Here is a 6,000-nt window from a genome sequence, read left to right on the forward strand (position 1 = left end):
TTCTAATGTTGGAAATAATTTGATAGGTTTAGAGACTTTACTTAAGTACTTAAACTGTTTAATTTCTGCGAACTGGTTCGTGTAGCTATTTTGAATACGATAAGTAAATTGATAAGTAAATTTCTTTGGAGTTTGCAGAATGTAGAACTCGACTTTATACAGATTTCCGAGTAGAACTTTCGTACATTTTAATGAAGCACGAAGTATTATTGAGTTTAGATTAATGAAAATCTTACCATCGAAAATTATACAATATAATATTAGGAGCACTAAATTTCTTTGTTAAATATTAATGAAATAATAATTCTAATATCTATATAAGTAATATAATTAGTAATAAGAATATCTTACGACTGTAATTGTAGCTGTACATTTCGTTCACTTGTAAATATATCGTATTTGAAATTCTGTTCAAGTCGCAAGGTATTTCCCGCCTATTAACGGCTACGTGAGGTAAATATGCTCGAGCAATGGAGATTGATTCAATATGCGATTGACGTTGGTCAAATGATTCAATGATCAACAAAGCCTGTTTCCAAAATTCGAAGCTGATAAATCCCCTTGTCGGGAACTGTACGAAAATCAAACTAGTTAGCCTCCAGTATTAATATACGTAAATACTGGCTTAACGATAATATCAATAAAACTTCAATAAAGCGCCAAACTGCAGCCGTTGAATCGTAATAAATTATCCAAACTCTTTTTCTTTCTTTTTTCTTTTTAAATACAATTTCACGTGCTTTTACATATTTAAAATTTTGGTAAATTAAAATCTTCGATGTCTCTTTTTACAATGTTTACATATTAAACATAGTAGGTATAATTATTTCTTTGTATATATTAACATATTCAAATATTCAAACAACTTTGTCTAGTATAAAAAAAGAAAAATAAATAGCATATTCAATTTTTAAAAACGTCGAAATATTTCTATTTCTGATTGTACGTATATCTCGTTAATCGAATCCATTCATTTTTGAACGATTCTACTTTACTTGCATCGAAAAGAATAAACTTTCAGTTAATTTTTCTCTTTTACTTCGATTTATTTCTTTCGATCTATATACGTTTTCACTGCATAATCATACATACGTCAAAAGCAAGCTCGAAGAAATAAAATAAAAACAATGCTGAATATGAATGGTTTCTGTGAAACACATTACTTTGATCACATGTGTATCATATATATCTCATAGAGTGAAATGTTATTTCGTAAACGAGTATGCATAGTTGATTTTCGTTTTATTAATTTAAAGAAATTAAGGTTATCAGATGAAATTTCATTGGCGAAATGACACGAAGCGTGGTCGGATAGAAAATTGTATCGCATCGTAGATAACGTAGATAACGTTATCGTCAATCATGATTTTGAAAGCGGCCGTATCATTTTAGATTCAAAAGGACTTTTGGGTAATGGTACAAATTTTAAATACCAACATGGATATTGCTCTCAATATTCGATGAGATATAACTCTAGGAAACATTCGCATTCATTTAAAATAACGACTGCACTATGTCTTTTTGATGTTTCCCATGTAGGACTCTTTGGAAGTGTACTCCACGGTACTGAATGTTCAAATGTTAGAACGATGAAATCTCCTATCGTTTTACGCTCGGACACCAAAACGATATGTCAGAGAATATTTCGGAGTGATTTCGTGTCAGCTTTAAAGGGAGCGACGTGCTACCGTCGTATCTTATTTCCAGGATTGCAAAACGTGAACACCTTCGTTTACATTAAACCTGTTATGCGAGTTATACCGTTTCAACGCGTTTCCCTTATATCGAATAACTTCGTAGAAAATGTTACACTCATTAATGCTTAAATAAAGTATATATCTTCGTCAAAGTTTATCTAAAGATTCTAATTACTAATTCGAAGCGAGGATTAGCAAAAGGATTAGGCAATTTCCAACGTTATCGGTCTTGACCGCTATTAACTCATATGCATATATGTGTATACATATACATATACGTATAGGTGTGTTAAATTCACACAAGCCTTCCCAGTGCTTTGAGGTACTGTAGATTCAACGTGTTAGATCGTGCCTTTATTGTACCTTCATCGGGGATGTCTAAGGTAAATACTATCGGCTTCTGCAAATGCGGTCAAAGACGTTGGTACCTGCATGCAATAACTGGGTAATTCAGATCCTATACTCTCAACTAATTCACTCTATAGACTAATAATGGTGCAATATTATCTATCTACAATAGATCATTTTTCTATTTCATCGTGTCATTTTGATGGATGTATATTCGTTGTAGATTAAATATGTAAACGCTGGGAGTTATTTAAAATTTATTATTATTTTTACTATTATAATTTTTCGAAAAAAATATACGAGAAAAAATATGAGCAACATTTTTTTGTTACCATTCTCTGGTGATTCACGGATGTCCCTAGATGGAATTGGTAGGGCATCACAGGTAGAATAATTCAGGTACAATTGACCAAGTCGGCTAATAGCGATTGTTAATTAGTAGGGACGTGTTGGTCGGTCGACCAACCACCTCCTCTGCTGCCGCCACTGTTCCTCGGGGTGAGATATGATCGAGAACACACCAGCCGCGGGCTCGAACACACGCACGTATATTGACGAGCAATGAGCCGCCCGCCGCGCATACAATCTCTCCCTTCTTTGTGTAAGTGTAACATTCGAACGTGCTACGGATTGCGCATATGCGGGTTCTCTATGGTAGCCCGAGGGAATGCCAGGTATCTACTTGCAAAATAGCTGTCCGATAGGTACCCCTCTAACCCTCTTCCATCTCCATTCACATATTCATATTCCTACGACCTTTCCTATTTTTCTCCACCTTCCTCTGCAAGAAAAATAACCGACCAATTTTTTTTTTCATTATTGATCATTTTTATCAGCATCTTTTTGTTTTTTATATTGCTCATATTACTTAGGACGATATTTAAAAGTAGCCCCTGTAAATTATGATCCCTTTTTATTCCTAAAAAATATTTAAATAATTTAAAGAATAATTTATTAGAATTCTTTTAAAATAGAAAATAAAAGAGAAACATGAGATAATCTCTGGTGAACGTTGTTGTAGAAACGTAACGTAAATACAAACATGGTCGTTAACTGATATGTCGCATAGATTTGCATACATTCTTTACGCATACTATACAGTTAATATCATTTATTTTTATATATACAAATGTACTAGCATTGGATAAAGAGCAGATGTCACTAAGCCAAGTCTATTAATGAGTACGTTTCTAGAAACTCGTGATATTTCATACGTTTATTGAAACTACTAACTCAACAGACCCGGCTTGTCGCAACGCTTGTCCGCTTGGTAAAGTGGTAATTAAGGGCTAAGGGTCGTTATTCCACTCGGTACACGACATGGAAGTATTTCAAGTACATACGTCGCTAAACTTTTCACGATAAGAGCACGTGTTCCCTCACTAACGATCATTTTTTTTTTAATAACGTTTAAATTGAAATGTAGCTGTTTATTTAACACTTGAAATCTTTTTTTTATATAATTAATAACAACATTTCAAATTATAATTATTATTCTGTAACATGAACATCTCTTTCTCTATACCTATCTTTCATTAGAATTTACGTATATTCGTACATAAATTATAACGAAACGATCATTTAACAAACATTAGTATACTAAAATTCAATGTACATCGCAATAACTCTAATTATAATTAGGTATCTAATATTATTAACTATTAATAATTAGCATTGAAATTTTATCATTCGTTGCATGAATAATACTATAAATAATATTTTAAATAAAAGAGTGAAAGAGAGAGAAAGAGAGAGTTGTATAATTAACGTTATTTCGATTAAAATGAACGTTTGCAAAATACGGAAAAACTTCCTGTTACTTTTCTTTCTTATTTTTTTTTTAACTATTACAAAGTAAAGGATAGTAAACATCACGAAGAACTTTTCCAAAGGGCCAAAGTAATAGCTGGAAAAACTAATAGCCGGTATAGAGTTTAAGTTTATCGAGTAAAAGAGTACAAAGTTTCGTTTATAATACACCTATTCTCTCCTTGATCAAATTTTCTCATCCTCGTACGAACAAGATTGCAAGTTGAAAAACATATGCGCGTATCTAGGGATCTTATCCTATTTTGTTTTCCTTTACATGAATACTATAAAAAGTCAGTAGAGAAGAGAACGAAATTTGACGTTCAAAAAAATCGAACAATTCGATACTATTTTATTTTATTATGCTCCCCTTGGCTATCGTTGAGAAAATTGGTAAGACTTTGCACTCGCATACAAATGTTTTTCCATTTGATAGAATTCGAAAGATTGTCTTTTTACTGTCATATTTAGTTTAGGTTTATTTTTTCTATTATTTATTTTGATATTTTCTTTTTTTTGAATAATTCGTGTATATTTAAATTAAAAGAATTTACATAGAACATCGAAAATATGATTGAAGTAGTCACACGCCTGCCAAACACAATTTTTACATCCAATCAATTAATTCTTTTTCTGATTTGTCATGTTTTAATCTAAAGCTTTTATTAACAAGCGATCGTAGCAATTATTCTTATAATTAAATTATCGATTAAATAATTAATTCATTAGCGATATCGTAGAGTAACCCAGTTTCGAAGATGACGGACATGGGACCATTTAATGTAACGGGAATTAATTAACGTTCCGCCAGACTTTTCCTCGGACTTAAATAAAATCCGAGACTTGAAATATTTCTTAGTCTCTTTCTTTTTCTCTTTTTCTCTCTCTCTCTCTTTCTCTCTTTCTCTTTCTCTTTCTCTCTTTTTCACTTTCTCTCTTTCTCTCTCTCTCTATTGCATAATATAAAGTTAGGAATACATTCGGAGAAGAAAATGGAATAGAAAATTGTAGAAACTAAGACGATGTTTCTACGAAGAAACAAACTTTTTCTTCGTTAAACTTTCTCTTTCATTTTTTATTCTGTTCTATATCTGTTCTATATCTGTTATTATCTTTTTTATTTTTTTATTTTCTCAAATTACTGTTAGAATAAAAATACTTATTGATACTAATAAATTACGAGTCAAATAGGAAGAATACATTTGGACGTAGGTACTCACAGAAATAAAATTTAATTAAAAGTAGAAAATATAGAATAGATGTGTATACACGTACACGTATGCACAATAATAGGTAAATACATATATGTACAACTGCAAAAAAAAACAGTAAAAATGTGAATTTCATTGAAATTAATTCTATAGAGAACATAGAGACACTAGAAAGTGGATACTGCTCTCGTTGATGTTAGCCCGTTTGAAAACTTTACGCGATAAGTAAATTCTAGTCCCTTCCTCGAGCGTTCTTGCGCTACTTTCACGATTGCACTTTGTTCTACTTTTTTTACTCTCTTTTTTTTTTTTTTTTTTTTACTTTGCAGCTTCACGCATCGCTAGAGATTTTACGACGTTGATGTCGTTAATTTGTTAACTGAGTAGCACTATTTTGAAAAAATATTTATCCACGTTGTGTAGGAAAAATTAGGAGATGACAAATATACTCGTCAAATATACGTCTGCTGAAAAATGTAATTAAATTACAACAACTTTATGTTATTACTTAATATAACCAGTATTCTTAAAGGGGTAAGATCTGAAAAGAAACAGAAACTTTTTAATGCTTACGTATACGTACTTATCAATGATTGGAACGGAAATTCTAAAAAAACGTCTCTTTTTAAAAAGCTTTCAATTCTTCTGAAAACCCTGTAGTCTTTAAAGATATAACTCCCATTTAGAAGCACTACCATTCTAAACAGACAAACAGACAAACACATTTACACCACAGTAAGAATCAGTTCAAGCCAAGATAGGACAGTTCCGTTGCGAAACGGCACCGTAACACGTAACATCTAATTGTAAATGTAATTGTAACATGTTAATGTATTCTGCAACTGTAACTGTAACTGCAACTGCAACTGCAACTGCAAGGGCGTCCGCAATGCTACTGCGGCTTCGGCTGCGGCTGCGGCTGTCCTGTTTTCTCC

Source organism: Polistes fuscatus, unplaced genomic scaffold (genome assembly GCF_010416935.1).
Source record: "Polistes fuscatus isolate 324 unplaced genomic scaffold, CU_Pfus_HIC Scaffold5, whole genome shotgun sequence".
NCBI classification, from domain to species: domain Eukaryota; kingdom Metazoa; phylum Arthropoda; class Insecta; order Hymenoptera; family Vespidae; genus Polistes; species Polistes fuscatus.